The sequence below is a fragment of the Pseudopipra pipra genome, chromosome 2 (assembly GCF_036250125.1).
Source record: "Pseudopipra pipra isolate bDixPip1 chromosome 2, bDixPip1.hap1, whole genome shotgun sequence".
NCBI classification, from domain to species: domain Eukaryota; kingdom Metazoa; phylum Chordata; class Aves; order Passeriformes; family Pipridae; genus Pseudopipra; species Pseudopipra pipra.
The window spans coordinates 5,675,972-5,697,659 of record NC_087550.1 but is presented as its reverse complement, the minus strand read 5'-3'; the positions used below and the strand labels follow the sequence as shown (position 1 = coordinate 5,697,659).

At 37.4% G+C, this 21,688-nt stretch overlaps 1 protein-coding gene and 1 long non-coding RNA gene across 8 annotated transcripts in view; one reads left to right on the top strand and one right to left on the bottom strand.

The window, feature by feature from the left end:
* The window catches only part of EPHA6 (EPH receptor A6), a 446,467-nt gene that overhangs the window by 34,992 nt on the left and 389,787 nt on the right, over positions 1 to 21,688 (top strand). The gene's annotated exons all lie outside the window — the stretch shown is intronic.
* On the bottom strand, positions 9,790 to 21,529 carry LOC135408622 (uncharacterized). 2 transcript variants are annotated; one of them, XR_010427730.1, is made up of 4 exons: positions 21,218 to 21,529; positions 19,946 to 20,041; positions 19,267 to 19,327; positions 9,790 to 17,232 (listed from the first exon to the last, which is right to left on the bottom strand). It is a non-coding gene; the product is annotated as an uncharacterized LOC135408622 (long non-coding RNA). The 2 variants fall into 2 exon arrangements; XR_010427728.1 differs by having other exon boundaries at positions 19,946 to 21,529.

Below are 21,688 nucleotides of genomic sequence, written 5' to 3'. Positions count from 1 at the left end.
TCCAACACCTCAGTGTCTTTCTTGGAGTGAGGAGCCAAAAATTAACACAGGATTTGAGGTGTGGCCTCACCAGCGCCAAGGGGGATGATCTCCAGGGCCCACCAGCTGGATGTAACTCCATTCACCACCACTCTCTGGGCTTTCCAACATGAGGAAAACATATCGAAAAAGGCTTCCTGGGATATAAAATAGGCAGAAGAGGTAAAAATGAAAACTATGAGAGAAAACAGATTAATTAAGTTTGGAGAGAGAGTTAAGAAAAGCGTGTGTGAACTGTTAACTCGGGCAAAAAATATGTCCAAGCTGTTGATAAATTATTCCAGTCCATAAATGGGATAAAGATTCATGTGCACCGCAACAGTGAAGTTTTTGAACAAACTTTTTGGGAAGTTGTAGAGATGAGAATACATGACTTGGAGAAGAACAATCCACTTAAGAAGCTGTTAGACATTGTCACAAGCAGCAGAAGGTAACTGGATATGCAGACAAACAAGGTCCTCGATTTCTTACAGTGGAATGAAAATCAACATTCCAGGACAGGCTGCTGTGAGCCACAGGACCTGGTGGAAATGGTGCCTAAAAGAGTGAAAAAGCTAAAAAAACCCCAAAATAAATAATGGAGTCAATTATGAAATTAGTTATTTCTTTTGCTCACTGAGAATTATGTAGAACTGCTGGTTAAAATCTGTGTTTGCTGATTTTTCAGATTTAGCATCATTCTGACAAACTTCATTAAAATATACCAAAGGTACATTTCGGTGTAGATATTTGAACATACTGAAATGCACAAAGCTATTAAAGCACAAAACTTTACATTAATTACTTTATCTAATAAAATATTAAAGATACTAAAGTTAAAAATTACATTGTAATGTCTTTCTAAACTGTTTGTATTTATTTTAGGATCCTGTACCTTCCACAAAAGTAAGAAGAAAATTGAGTTTACAAGTGCTCATGTAATGAACAGAATATGACATTTGTGTGCTTCTTCATGTTTCTTAAATGCACTACTCTCTGAACAAAAGACAAGTGTTCATGTTAATTGATTCTTTTTAAAATGGAAGGTAAAACAGTGCTTTTGGGGTAGGTTAATAACTCCTGTTAGACTTACTGATTTAGTAATAAACAGTAAAACTCTTACCTTTCTAAATCTTGCACAACCACCAGAGGTGCTGTTTTATGGTCACAGTGCCTTCTAGTCTGAGTTACTAGTCTGCCCTAATATAACTCAGATTATGGTAGAACTATTGGTGTGATTGAAATTAGTACTGCAGAAATAAGAACCTGTTTTGTTCCACGATGGGCACATCAGCATTTTCTTGTTTCCTGGAGGAGAGTGACAGATTTTGAATGGTTTGTGGTTTTGATGGAGATTTTTGTTCAGAAACTATACAAAGCTTGTTAGTTTAATCAAGCTTGGGGTTTTTGTAAGTGTATGTGTAGTGTTTATGTGGGTAAGAAAAATGTCCTTAACATACAGTTACGGCTCTGATGAATATTTTTGAGTTAGGAGAATGGCACGAAAGATTTTCTTGAGATTTTCACACTAACAAAAGTCATTAATTTGCTGCCATACTCAGTCACCAAGAATGTTTCCATTAAATTAAAGAGCAATTGAAATAATAATACTTGGGATTTGGGTAATATTGAGTAAGCCTCAGAGATTTTTAAACTTACAGGTTGGGGAGAAGTAGGAGGAAAAATCAGGAGGTATTCTTTTGGAACTTACAGAACTTTAACCTTCACCTCCCAAGTTTTTATTTATAATAGATTTATAACATAATTTTTGTAAGCTTTCAGCAGTTTTGGTAACCTCTAGAGGCAGCTACTCAAGGAAGTAAAGATACAACATAGTAGTTCTGTGTGTGGCATTTGTATGCAAATCATTTAGCTGCAAAGATGAGTCAGGCACAACAGTGTTATCCATTTCTCGGTAACATAATATGTGATTTTGTTTTTTAATTTTCTTCCAAATTATTTGTGCTACCTTCCTGAAGCATGAGAATACAATAGTTTTTCTTACAACTGTGTTTTCTTTATTTGCCTGTCAGATTTTTTTTCGCTTGCATTTTGAGCAGGTAATAAATTTAGTGCTTAGAGCTACAAAAATGTAGCATAAAACATTAATATCTTTGAGGTCAATAGCATCAACTTTTGTTGATTGAGTTCCAATTTAGCTTCTCAGTGATGGGATGTCTAAAATTTCTACTTTAATAATGGACACATTTGATACTTCCTCTGTTCTTTGGGCTATGGTTCAAAATGACTGATTGATTTATGAGAAGCATGCACTATGGAATGAAAGGAGATCTTTACTCAACAAACTGTCACTCTATAACCTTGAAAATGCAGAGCAGGCATTTTTTTGATTGGTACAAAAAATGGGAAGGCACAACTTCATATGTTTCACAAGAGGATGTGAATATGAGTCCAGTGAAGTGCATGTGAACTATTATCCAAATTCCAACCAAAGTCACTTTGCTGACCTTGGGGACACAGGTTGTTTTTTTTTCAGCCTGTGCTTCTTTAATTGCTAGAAGGGGAGGGTTTTTTTCTAAGAGATTAAGCACAGTTTATGTGGTTAACAAGGTTTTGAAAATTAGGGAAGAAAGGAAAAAACCCTGAAATGTAGTGGTCCACAACCTCCATTTACCCATTAGCAGTAACACTAATAAAATTACATACCTTGGACAACTCCAGTTTTTGAGATTTTTTTTCCTTCTGTCTTCAATCTAACTCTTTAAAAAATTATGATTTATTTCCCATTGCATTAAGCAATTGCACATAATTTTATGAGCAAAGTTGGTTCATAAGCTGTGATTTGGAGACTATTGTCATAAGGGCCTCTCTAGTCCTGACAAATTATAGATTGGTTTGGGTTTGAACAAAGCTCAGAGATTGTTTAGTTCCAACCCCCCTGCCATGGCCTGGGATGCCACTATCCCAGGTTGCTCAAAGCCTTATTCAACCTGGCCTTGAGCTCTTCCAGGAATGGGGCAGCCACAGCTTCTCTGGGCAACCTGTGCCAGGGCCTCACCACCCCCACGAGGTGAGGGATATCTAATCTAAACCTACTCTCTTTCAGTTTAAAGCCATTACCCCTCATCCTATTACTCTGTGTCCTTCTAAAAAGTCCCTCTCCAGCTTTCCTGTAGGCCCCCTTTAGGTACTGGAAGGTGCATCAGATTTCCCTTAATGATTGGGGTGTGGTATTTTGGGGGGAAAACAACCTAGAAGGAACATTGCAAGAACAGGCTATCATGAGGAGAAGAGGTTTTCCACCTTCCATCCTGAAACCTTCAAACATAGTTTTTTAAAAATACCCTATTCTAGGATATCTTATATCCTAGGATATATATTTTATATATATATAGCCTATTCTGGTTGAAGTTAGAGCATCTGTTTTCAGGTCCATAAAGGTACACACAGGTAGGACATTGACCTGTTGGAACAAGTCCAGAGGAGGCCTTCAAGTGGATTAAGGGACTGGAGCACCTCTGCTGTGAGGAAAGGCTGAGAGAATTGGGTGGGGGAGAGGGTGGATAGATGAGGAGCATCAAGTTCTTCCCAAATCTCTCTGTAGCACAGCTCCAGTTTAACCTTTCCTTGCATTTTTGCTGGAAAATCAAGCCCTGTGATCATCTTCCTGGCCTCCCCTGGCCTTGCTCCAACAGGTCCATGTCCTTGTTATGTTGGGGACCCCAGAGCTGGATGCAGCACTCTGGGTGTGGTGTCAGGAGAGGGAGCAGAGGAAGATAATCCCCTCCTCTCCCTGCAGGCCAAGCTTCTTTTGATGCAGCCCAGGGTGTTCTTGGCCTTCTGGGCTGGGAGTGCACATGGCCAGGTCATGTTCACTCCAAGTCTTTCTCCTCAAGGCTGCTTTCAAGGGTTACCTTGAATGACTTAATGCTGAGAATGCTCTATTTTGCCTGAATTGAATCTATTTTGCAGCTCATAATTTGGAATAAAATGTTCCTATTTGAAGAAAAAAATTCATCATGAAAAAATATTCTGCCTCTAATGTTAATCTAAAGTTTAACTTGTGTGTAGCCACTTCGCAAACTCGAAAAATCAGTATAGAAGAAGGGCAAGGTGACTCATAAGTTAAAGCTGTGAGAAATTTAAATGTGGAAGAGACTTGTACAAGCTACCTTGACTTGTCATAGTGGGCAAAATGTACAGCCTGAGCAGTAAAGAACCTACTAGAAGTTCTCTAAATTATTTGACAGCTGTGTGAGTAATGAAACTACTTTAATCTTAGTTCCTTCAGTTATTTGAACAGTTTCCTTGTCAATTGGTAATTTTCCTGTTGATTTATCCATGGGAGTGATCCTGGTTTGAATATCTTTTGCTTTGGGGGATCTTTTAAATTCTTTTAATAATTGTCACTAATATACAGTGTTATGATTCCTTTCCTGTTATGAATTTTTTGACTGATCTTGTCAAAGTACTGATTTTTTTTTCCCCTGCCAGACTGATTATTTTACCCTTTCTGTTAAAATAATGGTTTTACAGTAAATGCATCAGTCAACAATTAATTTTTTTAGCTGCTTCTTAGCTGATTAAAAGACATTCCTATAGTTTATGGTAACACAGTTTTGAATGGCTTGGTGCTGTTGGGCACAGGTGATACCAAGGTTTTCCTGCAAACGTTTCTTTCAGTGTAGCTGAATCCATCTTCACCTTCATCTTTTAAGTTATATCTCAGAAGGTGTCTTTATAAATACAGCTTAAAGTCACAACTTGTGGGGTGAATAAGATACTTCAGGGTATTTAAAACCAGAATTAAGAAGTCTAATTGCATTTCTCAGTTTCTGGGCTGCTCTTTGGCTCAGTGACCAAGGCATCGTGGTACAAAGACATCCTCTGCCTCTTACATGGCATCATGTGGGGGGTTGGCCTCAGCCACTGCCCAGGCACTTGCTACTCCCACCCCATGGAATGGGGAGAAAATCAGAAGGGTAAAAGCCTGTGGGGCAAGATAAAGACAGTCCTAGTGAAGAGGGGTGTGTAAAAGATTCAAAGCCACTTCCTCACCACTCCCCACCTCAAGCCATGCAGTCTCCAAGCTGAGGCTACTTTGGAAGAACTACCATGTCCACTGTTCCCAGCCTGATTGCTGAGCATGAAATTATATGGGGTAGAATATCCCTTTGGTCAGTCTGTCCCCCCTCCCATCCCCTGCCCACTCCTGACCTGCTCCTAGAGAGGCCAAAGTGAGAAACAGAGAAGGTCTTGATGCTGTGCCAGCACCATCACCATGCTGTGTTTTCAGCACTGGTTTTGGTCACCAGTATAAATAGGGAACCATATGGGCAGATTAACTCTATCCCAGACAGACACAGTAACAGAATTGAAATTAAAGTTGTGTGAAAGTCAACAGGAAAAAATGGCAACACAAGAAAAACACTTCTGTCTGGCAGGATTTCACTTTTCTTCCAAATAAATTATGGAATCAATTTGATTGGAAAAGACCTTTCACATCACTGAGCCCAAACACAAACCTAACACTGCCAAGTCTACCCCAAGCCTCGTCCCATATCTCCAGGGCTGGAGACTCAACTACATCCCTGGACAGCCTGTTCCAATGTTTGATAACCTTTTCTGTGGAAAAAGAAAAAAAAATTAATCCTAATACCAAATCTAGATCTCCCCAGGCACATCTTTAGGCTATTTTCTGTCATCCTGTCACTTTTTTCCTGGGAGAAGTACCCAGAAGCAACGTTCTAAGAACTGGGGTCATTTCTCGAGGAAAAAAAGCATCCAAAAGTCTTAAGTTCTTTCCTCTATTACAGCAGTTCAGCTGTAATAAAAATATGTACTTACATCCATGAAAGCTCACCAGCAGTATTTCAGAGGTGTCACAGAGGCTGTGGTTTTAATAACAAGTTTAATAGGAGGGAGGGATTTATCTGTCAGAATATTTAACAGGGATGAAGGAACAGGAAGGGAGCTAATCAGATTTTCACACAATATGGGGAATTTACAGAGATGACATGAAGAAAAATATTGGAAGTCACATATTTGAGCTGTTATTTGGGCATAATCAGACACCATCCTCTGCAATGCCATATTTTAAATCCTTTTTGACAGTCAAGGTGTTATTTCAGGAAAAAGGTAAGCTGAGGGGTAGGATTTTTTGAGATTAATTTCCATCTGCAGGGATTAAACAATTAGACATATCCAAGATCTTGTTAAATGTCTAGGAAAGCTTTTTTAGATGAGTTGCTGCTGCTAATATGAGATGACTTGCCTGTGGGAATTGAGTGTCCATGTTTCTTTTCAGAGCATCTCTTAGAATATAAAAGGTTTTCTTGAGAACTCTATACCCCAGTAACTGTCAATGTCTAGGTAAATTGGTGCATGCCTGAAATTTTTTTTTTTGGCCTGTATTTCCTGGTAGAACAGCAAAAATCTTAATTTGCAACCTGAAAAGCCTGGAGCCACAGAATTAGTTGTGGCTGTGCTGGGAATTTGAAAATCTACTGGATGGGCACAGAGTTATGGGAGAATGATCCATTAGAAATAGTTAAAAACCCAAAATGTGCAAGGCACTGTGAAGTAGAGATAGTATTTATCACCCTCATTTTTTTTGTACATACATTTGGGCAGTATCCTAATTATATTTGTGTGAAACACCTAATAACAGATTCCACAGAGGATTGTTAGTGGCAAAATACACTGTCATGTTCTTATTTGGATATTGCAAATTTATTTGGGCATATTTGTGCTCTCCACTGTGCGTTCACAGATCTAAACCATTCATGGTCTAAACAATGACATAATTTTCTATAAATTAAAAACAACACCAAAAAAAAAGCCCTCCACAAACCACTTGCAGAAAAGCAGGTATAATGAAGGAGGATCATAAATATATTTGCATGGTTCAGTACAGAACAGCTCTAGACTTACACAGTAATCTGTAACAGGAAGGCATTAAAAGTAGTCTCTAAACTGCTGAACTAAATGCAATTTTCTGGTTTTAGTGTATTAAGTGGTAAATCTTTGTGTTAGTAATGTTACATACACTTTTGGCATTCTGTTTCCATTCCTGTTTAATTTAAATGGTATTGTATACATATGTATTTCTAGTAAAGGCAAAATTTCTTCTATGTAACTGGAACTATCTCTGAAGCAGAAGCATTTTTTCCCTGGGTTTGTAGTAGGATGACCTCTCACTAGGTTGTTGAGCTGGGAACTCCCTGGCTATTCAAATATTTAACTTAAAACATACCAATGGGGGTAAAATCCATGTTGAAGCCACATTGATGAAATTCAAGTGTATCAACTTCATTATATGATTCTTAATGAGTCGGGCTTTTTCTTGGCCAAGGTCAACTTCCCCGATTCCCTCCTCACACCAGATACTCTTTACTTCCTTATGAAGAGAAGCAATATTTAAAATACCAACCTTCTTTTTCCTTAGAAAAGTTGGTTTGGTTAAAGAAGCTCATGCCCAGAAACTGCTCAAAAGCAAATTTAAAACTATTTACTTAATTTTCTTTATATTCTGATTTTAATGTATCTTGTGTATTACATAGACCTTAATTATAATGCACACAGAAAATCGATTATTTTCAATGTATGTTGTATATCATGTAGCAAAGAGTAGCAGTGTTTATATTTTCTTTGTTTCTCATTTTAGGTGTGAGAAATATTATAACTAGTGGAGCAGAGTAAACATTTAACTTTTTTAGTTGTGCAGTCCAACAAAATTCTAAGTTAGGTATTGTTTTTTCAGGAACACACTGGTTAGAAATTAAAATAAGTAAGAGTACCATCCATGGGGTGTGCAGCTATGTACTCAGTGTACAAAAAACAGCTTTCATGTCCTCTTAGTTGCACATTCACAGTTTGTATTCAGAAGGTTACAATATCTTGGCTTACCAAAAAGGGTAGTAAGAAAAAAAAAAAAGGAAAAAGAAAGTATAATTTAGTGAAAATTAACACATTCTTGCCTTTTTTTCTGTAGAAAAAGAATTGTATTTTGAGAAGGAAGATATACTGGGTTAAAGAAGGAAGAATGATTCATTCAAATTCTGTGGTGTGTATTCTCAGCAGTGTAGTATTATAGAATTTTTATGGTTCTTGTCAGCATGTAAATACTCTGAAATCAAAAAAACTCACTCATATACATTCCCAATTAAATCTAATATTTTCTGATATAATTCAGCCTTCCTTTTGCACACACATGGACCCAGAAGGAATGCCAAATTGAGTGTTGCCTTCAGTACAAATAAAAGGAAAAGAAAGGACAAAAGCAAAGTGGAAGAAAAGCAATATTTATGGAAATACCAGGTGCATACTGAGCATTTCTTTATCTGAACCACTGTATTTTCAGAGAATTAAGAACTGCTATATTGTACTTCTGGGAAACATCCCTTGAAATTCCTGTCTGCTTAGGAAATGGTCTCATAAATGCTAAAGCAGATGATAAATATCTAGGTATTCTGAAAAGAAATCTCTTTGGATTGTTCAAAAGCCATAATTTTATTTTTTTTCCAAGAGAAAAAGGTAAAAGTGGCAGCACCAAAAGATGCTACACTATCTCACGACCAGTTGCTGCTTTTTATTCATATACTGGGTTCAGTAATTAAGGGAAACTCTACCAAACTTCTGCTTTCTTTTTATCATTTTTAGTTACAGGAATAATTTCTTTTCTAAAAGTAGATCTCTTATGTATGATGAAAAATGAAAGAATAAATAGGTTCTTAAGGATTTGCAGTAGCCTGACCTTATATTGGAAGCCTTTACTTAGACTTAATAGAACAGAAAGCTAGAAAACCTAAAATAAAACCATCCCAACTTTACTTTTGAGCCTTTTACAGATATTTAAATACATTGAATGAATTTTTAAAGTAGCCCAGACCCCTTTGCAAATTGCAGCAAATCATTTATGTTCTGATGGTGCTTTAAATGGTGGGATTATAGGATGTATTTGGGTACCAAGAGTTTGAACAGCTGCAAGGATGAAAAGACAGTATACTAGTAGTTTTTCTGCTCCACTGGAATTCTCACCCAGTGGATCTTAAAAAAGCAATTAGGAACAGTTTGGGGCAGAATTAAATCCTGCTCTATTGCTCAGAATTTTATCCTTTGTGGTGCTGAGACAGACCTTTCCATTTCTTTTTGAGAAAGAATGGAACAAGGATTTTATCTGTACCATTTAATAAACATTGTCTGCAACCATCATGTTTGTTGCAGTCTTCAAGGACTTAATACTTTTGGTTTTCTTCCTCGTAGACAGAGACAGAGGTTTTCCCCTGCTTTTACTTTCTCCATTTGTTTGTATTTCATCTTCTGGGGAAAGGTCCCTGTTTTACCAGCTTCCTCAGTGACCTATCCTTCCTTGTCCATGGGTTCCTGCTGGAAACTCAGGTAGACATACAGGGTATGACTCTTGCAATAGATGGCCAGGGAGGAGGAGTAGAGTAGTGTTGGATTGTGCAGCCTCCTCCTTCTTGCTGTTTTGCAGTGATCCTACGTGAGCCTTCCATGAACTCAGGGCTGAGATGAGATCCTGACCCTCATATGTATGTTGGAGTATAAAATTAAGCATGAAACTATTAAAAAAACAACTCTCCAGCTGGACTGAAAGTGTGGTGTCGAAGAAATTCTTCTTTGCTTTTCCCTCTCTGCCAGTACAGATCTGTCTCCAAACCTGCAGTACAAGGTTTGAGCTTGAAAACTCTTCTCTGAAGAACAGTTAACATTTAAAGTGTGCAGCAATTGCTACTCCAAACTATAGAGAATTGTAAACTTCAGATTTAAGATGAGACAGTTCACACATTCGTTTTCACAGGTGACTTATTGTGCTTTCCCTGCAAAGGGATCCAAATCAGTACAGAGGCTTTTATCACATGGAAAAAATACGTGGATATGTTTTTGTGTAAGCAATCATAGCAGAATTGGATACTCTTCATATAATCCTAATAATCTACTTCAAAAAGTGGAAAATAGATAGTTTGTATGTATACTTACTGGCTGCTGCTAAGGAAACAGAATTATTTTTAATATTCACAATTCTGGGGAGAACAAAATAAAACAAAATCCAGGCATTTATGAATAATAATTTATAACTGTATTTCAGATTGAAGAGGATAATCCTCTGCTCTCATATTTAATCAAAAGAATCCTCTCCTAGGACTTTCAAAAATAATACATGACTTGCAGAAATAAATTGAAAGATCACAAATGTTGTTGAGATGTAGAACCACATTTGAAGAATGCAGTTGTTGTAGCTGACTTTTTGTTTTTCTGGTAAAAAAAGAATATAGTTTTACAATTAACAGAAATGGATGGTCTCACTTGGCAATATGAGATTTCAGTTAGTGTTTCTGGAGGCTTGATGATCCTGTGGGATTTTTTAGAGACAACCAAGTTTTCTAGTGGAAACAATGAGACAAGGTGCCTCTGGATATTTCAATGTTGGGGAAGGGTCCCACAGACTACATCTGTTTAGAAACTGAAACCAATGAAGTCTGCCACTAAATGGAACAAATATGTATGAATTCAACTAGCAACAGTTCTTTTAAGAAGTCTATTAATGTTTCTTGTAGATTCTCTAGTAGTGTTAAAAACTGGGCATATTTTAGAGCAAGTAATATAAAATAAAAGAAAGTTTAATTTAACAAACATAGCAGCTAAATAATGTGATGATATGCTCAACATGACCTTGTTCAGTGATTTCTCTACATTTCTATTAGTACTTGTCATCAGCTTTCCATACTGGAATATAGGGAATACTCCTGATTTTATTTTTCCTCTCAACTAATGGATTCATAGATACTCTTGCACTGTGCTTACAACTAGTAGGTCATGTAATGAGCTTTAGGCATGTAATTTATGCCATAAAATTTGGGTAGTAATGCTCAGCTTACTGTACCACAGATTTTACTGCATACTCATGTTGGGTCAGAAGAATGCTGCTAATAATTTTATATCAAAAGAGTTTAAAAGATTGATTGAGTTCATTACTAACACCAGCATAACTAAGGAGATTGCTTTGGTTCCCTTTTGCATGTAGGTTACTAAAGGGATTGACTTTAGCTCCCTGATTCTTGCCATGATGATTAAGGGGATTTGTTTAAACACCCCATTTTATGTGGTACAGCTACTGTAAAAGGATTAGTTTTGGATTCCATTTTCACATGGGAAAGCTAAGGGGATTAGCTTTAGCTTTTCATTCCATGACAAAATAACTAAGGGCAATTGCTTTCGCTGCCCATGTGGTTGGATCAAGATTTTTCTTGCTTTTTCTGTTCTTGTTTCAGTTTCTCTTCCTCTGTTTTTACTGCCCAAAGTCATTTTACTTCAAGCCTTCTGCCCTGTAAATAGAAGGCCCATGGCCCATACTAAACTTTTTATCCATTAAGGAAAATTAATGAAAAGGAATGAAATTCCAAGTGTTTTATTCTCTCCCTCATTGAAATTCAAACATTAGGATTTCTTTGGGTAAAATCACGGGTGGGAATTACTAAATCCACACCAACAGGCACTCTGTAAGGGTGGACTTTGTTAGCTAGGGAGCAAAAACCTAGACTTGAGAGCTATCAGAAACTCTCCTTCTGTTCCTGCACAGCGTTGCTTCTGTGAACATACCAGTCCCAGAAGAGAAAGCTCTGAGGTCTCTGTAACAAATTGCATTGTGCAGCGAGAACAAATTAATATTTTCAAACCACTTAAAAGCAAATGAGATGTCTACATGTAAATTCCAAACAGGTACTTCATGCACAGCTAATGAATTTATGTCTGTGCTATTAAATAAAGCAGGATCTGTGCCCTGGCTTTGAAGATGGGTGTCTCCACAAAGCCATTTGAAAGACTTGCTCTAATCTGAGTGTTTGTCTAGGGAATGAGTAGGTTTCAGCCTATAAATCCAGAAACTAATGAGATTCATTCTTTGACACCCTATTATTATGTCTCTTAATCGTTATTTGTGTAATAGAAGTGCTTGAAAATTTAGCTCTTTACTTACAAAACCACTTTAACGTGTGAGTCTTTATAAGTATTTCTTTTGGTGTGCTTAATATTAAAAATGGTGTTAAATTCTGTGAAGAATTGGTCTGGTATATCCATTTTGTGTCAGAATATGTATGCAAGCAATCAGAAAAACCTCCAGATTTGGCTTTGAGTTTAATAACCATTAGCTCACTACAGGCCTCATCCATGCTGGAAGCACTTCCTGCCTGATGTGCTCAATCCTGCTGCCCAAGCCCATCCACTTTATTATTCCAGGCACAGTCTTTGGGACAGTATTCCTAAGAGAATACTTGCGAAAACACATGCTGTTTTCCACTTTCAGTCCTCCCCAATAGCAGAAGTATTTTAGCAGCTGCTGTTATGAGCTGTCAGCTCAAAAGTTGGTTATTTCTACTGTGTGTGCAGCCATTTGAGTCTTATATATAGAGTCAGGAGTGTGTATGAACATGTGAGAGGTGCACTTATAGACACTCCTCTAGGATTGCACGTGCTTAGATCTGGCCCACTGAGTTGTACAATTACCTATTTTGAGCTCACAGCACATTCTGAAATATACTTCACCCTTTGTACAGCTCAGTAGAACTCAGTGTTTGAATTTGTCCCTTCAGTGCCCTAACTCAGCTTTAAATTTCCAAGGCTTTTTTGCCGTGACATTTTTTTCCCTTTTCCTTTAAAAATAAAATGGAACAAAGCAATTAGAAAAGAAATCTGATTTTCTGTGAATTTTTACAGATTTCTCAAAGGGAAAAAAAAAAGCAATATAGTAAGTCAAGACAAAAACGCAGCAAACCACTTCAGGTAAAAAAATGTAATTCTCTGTAATGTATTTGAGGTAGCAGTGCTGTGAGAAATTTGACTTTCACTCTAGTGCAGCTGATTTACCCACAGTATACCATCAGCATCTGATGGAGAAGAAAACAACTTAATCAAACTTTTTTTTCCATTTGGGTCAGTACAGGAAATTTCCTGAGGGAAAATGTTTTGTTCTTCATAATTATTTTGGTTTATATACTGAAGATTGTTTATAGGTTGAAGGATTTCCTTCTTTACTGCTACAGAAGAGCCAGGATAACAGGGTAAGAGTTACTGCAATGGCTTTAATCTGAGTATTCCTTCCTCATGGGAATCATCATGAATCTACAACCTGGTTGCCTGAGCTAGAGATCATTTATAATCTCTGATTATTAAATTTTATATTTCTAGACTCCCTTGGAGTAATGTTGCTTCCTGCATGTATTTTAAAATTATGAATATACAATAAAATATGGTACTAGGAGATCAAATTAATCACAAGCAATGAAACAAATTCTGTGTAAGAGTAAAGCTTGAATCTTTATAGAGTGTTCAGATGGGTTTTTTACTGCTATCATATTTATGTCTTTTAGCACTGTTGTATATAGTATTAAAATTTTCATCACAAACGTTTTTTGTCCACGGAGTTCAGGTTAGCCACAAAAAAAAGAAAAAACTTCAGTGAAGACAAATTTAGACACAGGAACATTTAACCAGGGTAATGAATTGTAGGCTTTTTAACAAAATGTCAAAAAATAGGATAATAGCCATAACACATGGGGCTATCTCTCTATATATGCACACTGTACTATGTTGTACAGAGAAGGAAGCCTATAAAGCTTATTTGGCCTTCAGCCCCACAAAAATATTCACTTGCCCATTGAAAAGAAGGTTTTTTTCTTTTCAATATTCCTCTTTTTATTTTCTCTTTACAAAGTAAATCAAATATTAGTGATACATTGCCAGTAAGCAAAAAACCCAACCTTACTGTGCTCACCATTGTTCACTTGCCACCCACTGATGCAAAGTTTCTCAACAGAAATTTAAACTGAGATGATATGTTTTGAGAGAAGCACAAGAATTATTTAATATTAATAATATGAATATTAATAACTGTAGTCCAAAATTTCCTACAATTTGAAAGTTCTGTGAACTGAAACTTTTTCATTGTGGGCAACCTTTAACCTTTTACACAGGTTTAAAATATTTAATTATATATGCTGGCTAAACAGGATTTTTTAAATTTGTGTTCTTGTAATATTATGAAAAAATATATTATTAAGATTTTGTGTTAAAACTCAAGTAGGAAATGCTTTTGAAAAGCTTCTAAATTTTAGCTAAAAGAAATGGTTGCATTTGAAGTTACATTTCTGGTTCCTTTTTTAGAGTTGTAATTTTAAATAGGACTGGTTTAGGTGTTACGTAGAATTGAATTTTTGTCAAAGCAAGGTGCAGTAAAGTGTTAAACCACTTTTTAAGATGTATTATACTTTGCTGAAACCACTCCTTTCTGTGATTTTACCGAAGATGAAACAGATTAGCTACTAAATTATGGTTTAAGAATAAGGTCAAGGATATCAAACGCACCAAAAAAAATTTCTGGAGATTAGTGAAAAATTGTTTCTATGCAATTCTGTGGTTTTATTCAGTTTCCAGTTACTTTGGGTAGTTTTTTTTTTTTTTTACTTTTTCCCCTTATGTTTTGACTTCTGCAAATTTCACTTCATTGCAAGAGTTAAATGTTCATTCCTAATTTTGGATCTGCTTAATTTGCACTGATACATCAAAGCTGGTTTGTATAAATTTTAGGAATGCTGATAAATAACTCCAGTAGTTCCTTGGCACAGGACATGTAAAAAACATTGGGCAGTGTCATAAAAGAAGTTCTGCATTGAATACATCCCACCTGGATTCTTTGGAAGTGGAATTCAACAATTTTTAGATAGTGTGTGGCTCATGTTGAAAAGGAAACACTGCCCTGTAAAACTCATAATATTTCGTGATTTGTGATTACTTTCATTACCCTTGGGAGTGTGGCACCAGAAGAATTATACTTTTATTCAAAACCTTAGTTTGTCTAAAATAATGCCACAGCTAATGCTGACTGACATGATATTTGAGACAGCAACTTTCTTTAACATAAGGATTTTTAAAAATCCTTTTAAAGAGTAAAGTACATTTTGAGACCTTAAATTAAAGGCAAATGTAAAGTTCTTACCATTCATGGATTTCCTGGCTCTTTTTTCACTTATGAAAGAAAACAGGGCACTGAATTTTACCACTTGCAGGTGAACGCAGAAGGAAGTGGGAGCCTGGCCACCATCTGAAAGTGGAGTATTTTCATATCTACACACTGATACAAGTGCAGATAGCATCTGGCACACCTGATGGAACTCCTTGATTAAAAATGCATGGGTTAACAGCTACATATCTTTTGTACCTGTTAAAGTCACAGATCTGGGTGATAGGAACATTGTGTGGCTCAAAAATGAGTGAAACCCTAAGAACCCTGCAATAGCAAAAATCTCCAAAGCACTGGTGTATAGAAGAGGTTTACCTTAGATGCATTAATTACCTGAACATGAGCCAGCAGTGTGCCCAGGTGGCCAAGAAGGCCAATGGATCCTGGCCTGGATCAGGAACAGTGTGGCAGCAGGACCTGGGAAGTGATTCTGCCCCTGGACTCAGCACTGGTGAGGCCACACCTGGAGTGCTGTGTCCAGTTCTGGGCCCCTCAGTTCAGGGAGGACATTGAGGGGCTGTAGCGTGTCCAGAGAAGGGCAATGAGGCTGGGGAAGGGTCTGGAGCACAAGTCCTACGGGGAGAGGCTGAGGGAGCTGGGGTTGTTGAGCCTGGAGAAGGGGAGGCTCAGGGGAGACCTCCTCACTCTTCACAACTCCCTGACAGGAGGGTGTACCCAGGTGGGTGTCAGACTCTTCTCCCACATAACAAGCAGTAGGACAAGAGACCACAGTCTTAAGCTCTGCCAGGGGAGGTTTAGGTTGGACATTAGGAAGAAGCTCTTTACAGAGAGGGTGATCAACCATTGGAATGGGCTGCCCAGGGAGGTGGTGGAGTCACCGTCCTGGAGGTGTTTAAGAGACTGGATGTGACATCAGTGCCATGGTCTGGGTGACAAGGTGGTGTCGGGTCACAGGTTGGACTCGATGATCTCAGAGGTCTTTTCCAACCCAGCTGATTCTGTGATTCTGTACAATGAGAGTGGAGGCAGGACAATGATTACAAAAGCAAAAAAGAACTGCCTCTGGAATTGGAGTGCGAATATTTGGGCTTGTGTTTATGGACTAAATATCCTCTCACCTGAGACCACACTCAGCATTTGGCTTCATCTGTAGGTTTGCACAAGGGACTTGCTGATTTTCAGTCAGCGATGGAAGCACACCATAACAGGGGGTTTATGCAGATTAAAAAAATCAGTGTCTTTAACTTCACACGTCTCTTCTAGTGCAGTCTGCATCCGTGGATCTGACTTTCCATTTACCTTGGGTGGGACCTGCACACAGGACACTTTATCATAAATTTATATCATTGCACAACAGTGATTCAAGTGTTGCTTAGAGTACAACTGGGAGGATGAACATTTTAAGGACAAGGAAATTCAATAAAAGTTGTAGCTGAAAATTAATTTCCATATCTGTAAAATTTTAAAATAAAATTAAATACTAAGGATTTTCTTCTTAAGTGAATTGATGGATTAACATATCTTATGAAAAGGAAGCTCAATCTAATTTAAAAGACCCTAAAGACAGCTCACAAAATAACATCTTCTTTTCTTGGAATCTGATTCTAACTTGCGAATTATGAAGGGAGTCTTCTTGTCTCTCATAGAAATATTGTGCATTCTTTTCTATCCAAATGACTGGGAAATTAATCTTCAATCTATGTGACAATATATTTTACATATCTGGTATCATAGCTTGTTGAATAGTTTAGACTTCAGCAAGCTAAGAGAAAAAATAACACCACACTAAGGTACTAAAGGAACTTCGCTGTGTGAATCCTGGGATTAGGGAAGAACAAAGGAGTGATGAACATATGTCACATTTTTACTCTGATTTTCTTTATAGACAGATAATGAAATACATTTTCCAGCAGAAAATTCACAGTATTTTAGGTAACTCTGACTATTTTCAGTTTAAATTAATTAAAATTCTGTATTAAGTGCAGAGCTGTAGATCATCCTCTGTGATCATGTCTTGGGCTGTGTTGCATTTTAGAAATGACTATTCCATCCCAATTGTTGTAAGCCTGGTTTTTTTCCACCCTGCTGTCTCATGAGTTTTCTGTCAGTTCATTTGGTTCCTTCTCCTCCTTCCCAGTTTGTCAGCAGGCTTGCAACATTTTCATTTCTGGTAGCTGCATTTCTTAGATTCCCCTCAGTGTTCAATCTGTTCTGCATCCATTTTGCCATGTTCTGTGCCAAATTTGTAATTGTGTCTACAAATAGTAACTGACAGTTGGTCAGCTGGAAAACAGGACAACAAAGAAATTATGATGACATCAGTTTAATGTACTTTAAACAAAAGAGACAAGTGATATCTAGCATAATTTAATATGAAAGTGTTTCATTTATTTCCAGAGTATTGAATTTTCTGAGTAAATTGTGAAAATTTTATTTTTGTAAAATACTGATAACTTGCAATTCAAATTGCAATCTCTGTCTTTAAACTTGTGCCAGCATCTGTAAAATATCCTCAGCTACATCCAGCCTGAGATATCTTGATCCGAGTTATCTAACACTGAGTGTGGGTTTGCTCCAGTCTCCCATGTCCACATCATCAAAACTAGGCTTTTTTATTGCCAGTGTATGTTTATATTGCTCTATCAGTTGAAGATGGTTTGGGACTTGCATGTCAGCTCAGCATATCCTGTCATCAGTGTGTTATCTTAGTGCAGGATTGAAGTATCATGCTACTCTGAGCACTGGAGTTCTTTTTGTGATGCTCATATTCATAATATCAAAATTTTAAACTTGTACAGTATGTAACAGTTCATATCTTCACAGCATTTTAGACACTTTAAAAAGAAAATAATGTCTGCTTTCACAACAATACCAATTTTGTATTTCAAAACAATACCAAGATGATCAGCCCCCCTGAAACAGAACTTCTTGGCCTTCCTCTGTGCAAGTACATACTGAAAATAAATCTGCTCTTTTCCAAACAGCAACAATTTGGAAAGAGAGATGTTTGTCTGTTTAGCACAGTGACACTATAGGATAGCATCTACTTTTGCAATCTGAAGTGCTTTTTATTACAACTCTGCATTTGTGTTAAGAATTTGCCAGCAAATTAATACTAAAGTGTTCCCTTGGAAATTTTATTAAAAGAAAAAGAAAAGGATATGCTCAGATTGTTAGTTAGGAAGACTTTTTGCATGAAAGCTGGAAATGTTCATTAGAGCAGCCACTTAAAGAAATAGGACTTAGTAAGAGTGAATCCCTTTTTTAGGTCATGTTAACCAGGTCATATTACATGTGTCAATCAGGAGTCATTAGGAACAACTAGTTTTGGACAGAGGATGAAGAACTGAAAATAACTACAGATGTTGGCAACTAGTCTGGCACTGCTCTAGTTTAAAGATGAAATCTGCACTGAAGGGGACAGTACAGGGATTTTGAAAATGCCATCATTTGAAGAGAAAAAGGGATTCTTTTCAATAGATAATAAATGATTTCTTTAAAGTTTGTGAATGATGAGGTCATCTCATCTTGGTGTATATTGCTGTTACTTTTTTATGTTATGTATGACTTCACTGCCAAATATAGTCATGCATCAGGATTCTAGTTTTTATTCTGATGGCTAAAGCAGATAAAACACATCATGCAAAATGCTTCTCAGATGTCCCTAGTGCTTCAGAAGAACTGCATCTATAATATAGCTAAATTGCCAGAAAAGCCACTAAAGATAATCACTGTAAGTGATACAAAAGTGCATGGAAGTCACATAGGACAATTGGTAAAATTGATGCAATATAGATTAGACTGTTATTAGTCATAGTATTTTAGCTTACAGTGGAATATACTGGTATGAAAAGTACACAAGGGTGTTCTGCTGCAATATTAATTTCAACAAAGCTTAGTAGCTGAGTATATTTTCAATATAAATTCGATAGACCACTTGTTATTTGGGACACAGTTTGCATAGAAAAATCAATAAAGTATGATGGTAAAGGTTTAGCGTAGTATTGCTTCAGATAGATTAGGTGATAAAATACACAATAGAAATCTTTCAGATCAGTAAAATGGATCATATGACAGGGAACTCCAGTTGATTTTGGCACAGTGCAGTTAGTTATAAGTTTGGAAGTTTGGTCCACTGATAAATTTAAGAGATTATGAAATTATTAGAACAAATGTTAGAAATGCAAATGCGGGTCCTTTCTCCTAACATGAAAAACCATCCAGTATTCCCATGCTGAGGGATATGACAAAAAAGACTATCAGTTTTGCATGAGCTAAGTTGCAGGTACCTTGAAAGGCAGGATCTTGACAAACAGCCTTTTTCTGTCACAAAACATTCCTTATGTGAGGCTGTTGAGATAAAAAGTTGAATCAATGGATGGACTTGAGAATGATGAAACTTTACATTTATTCTGCTCATTGATAGCACAGGAAGGAAAGGGAAGAGAATAAGGGCAATTTTTGGAAACAATCTTCATCTGTTAGACAGAAAACTATCTTAATATATTATTTTTAAAAGTTTTCCCTTTATAAGGAGATGTGGGGTTATGGTCAGTTAAACTGTGTAGTTAGGTCAAAAAGTATGGCAAGAAACTATCTACTTTTAAGTAGTAGATGTATGTTCAGGTGCATAGTTTGCATACATGAACAAAAGCAGTCACTTTGCTGATATAAATTGTGCCTCACTACTGGCTTTGCAAATGTAAGTAGAGTTTTACCAATAAAGACTTCAAATGACAGCTCTTCAAACTACAGTTGTGATGTTTAGTATTGTGTATGTGTATATATATCTCCTTGAAATGTATACATTCTGTAATAGAATGCTTATATTTTGCAGGTGGTTTGTTTAAGTTGCAATCTCTCCCTGACCCACAGAAAACGAATTGTTTACACTGAGCCTGCAAATAATTCTGATGCTGTTATGAAAAGAAGCAAGACAATGAGAAATGGGATACAATCACTGCATACCCCATTTAATTTAAAAGCCAGTAGAAGTTCCCAGTGTTCACATTAGCTCTGCTTTCACCTTCAGAAAATTTACTCTCGCTGCTTCACCACCTTTACCTACAACAGATGAAATACAGCAGAATTTTTAATAGGATTTTACCATATGTGTTTTATGGCGTTCAGGAAGAGCTATTAAATAATAAAATGAGTGGACACTTACTGTAAAGAAACAAAACCACCACGTTTGTTTTTGTTGCAGCATGGAATTGTACCAGCTGTATGTTTGTTGAGACAGGAAAACAAGAAATCTACCTTGGAAAAAGTGTACATAAAGGCCACAATTGATTTAATAGAAGTAAAGGGAAAGGACATTTATAATTAGCTCCTGCAGTGAAAGGCAGCTCCAGTGGCCAAATCCAGAAGATTGACATTAATAGAAACATGACCAGAAAGGTCATATACGTGTGTGATCTCTTCATTGGTGTGGATTACACAACTAAGGAAACCTTTAAAGCACATATTAGTAATTTCAATATCTTATAACTGTAAAAAGTTCTGATATAGTGATGGTTGGGCTTTGTTGGAGTACTAGAATTTGTTTCTGTTCAAGTTTCCCACTTGCTTTTAGATGTCTCCTACAGGAAAGTTAATTCTCCGTGCTGAAGAGATGTAAGTGAACTAAGCTGCAACAAAGATTTTATTTGGTTTCACAGATTACAGTTAACCCACTTTTCCTGTTGTCCTTCCAACTATCATTTGTCACCTTATAAGTGAAACGGCAAAAATGAGTTATGAGAAATGATTTAAGTGCTAGATAACCTAAATATTTGTGGAGACATACAACAGTAGACACACTAATAGGGAAAGATGTGCAGAGTTCTGATATGATTTAAACAAAGAAATAATAATATAAAAAGATGTTTAGATAGCAATGACATGATCAGAACAAGAGGCAGTTAATTACAAAAGGCTTTAAACAGTCATTTTGCATAGTGTTATAGGTTTACTTGTTGTAAAAACCAAGCGGGGGATTTTTCTTTCCCCTGCATTGCTGTAAAAGAAAGATGTTGAACAAGGGAGGGGGAGGGTGGTTGGCTAGGGTGGTTGACACACACTGAAGAAGTAGCAGCCTTACAGTCCGAGCTAATGGGCCTCAGAAGACTGAGGGGGGTGGGGGTGGGGTGAGATTTTTTCTCTCCTCAGTAAATGGCAGGGACTTCACTTTTGCCCTGACTCAGAGAGGGGGGGTGTGTGGAGGGGTTCCGAGGTTCATTTTGGTTTTGGCCTGGTCACCTGGCTGCTTCTGGCCTCGGTTTGCCACCGTTTTCCTGTGCCCTGTTCTGCCCCCAGCCCGGACCAGCTCGGACTCCATCGGAGAGGTTTGACCCACTGCAGAGGAACCTTGGAGGGAAGAGGCCTCCCCTTCCCTCCTCCGCTCCCGTGCTGGCAGCGGCTTGTGTCCATCAGCGAAAGGGGGGAAATCCCGGCCACAACCAGCTGCAGACAGTGTGAGTCCATAGGAAGAGCCCCTTTTCCCCCTTTCCCGTTCCGCCTCTCCGTGGGGGTGAATTCCCACTTTCGGCTCTCCCGCTCACCGAGGCCCCACACGCCAGAGCCCGACAGCGCCCCCTGCTGGCCGTGGCTAGAATTGCACCAAAAGGCAGAAAGTACCAAACTGGGGTTTTTTGGAGGGAACTTTGGGTGCAGGGTTATTGTTCGGTTGTTTTTGGTTCTTTTGTTGTTCTGCCAATGCACATATATACT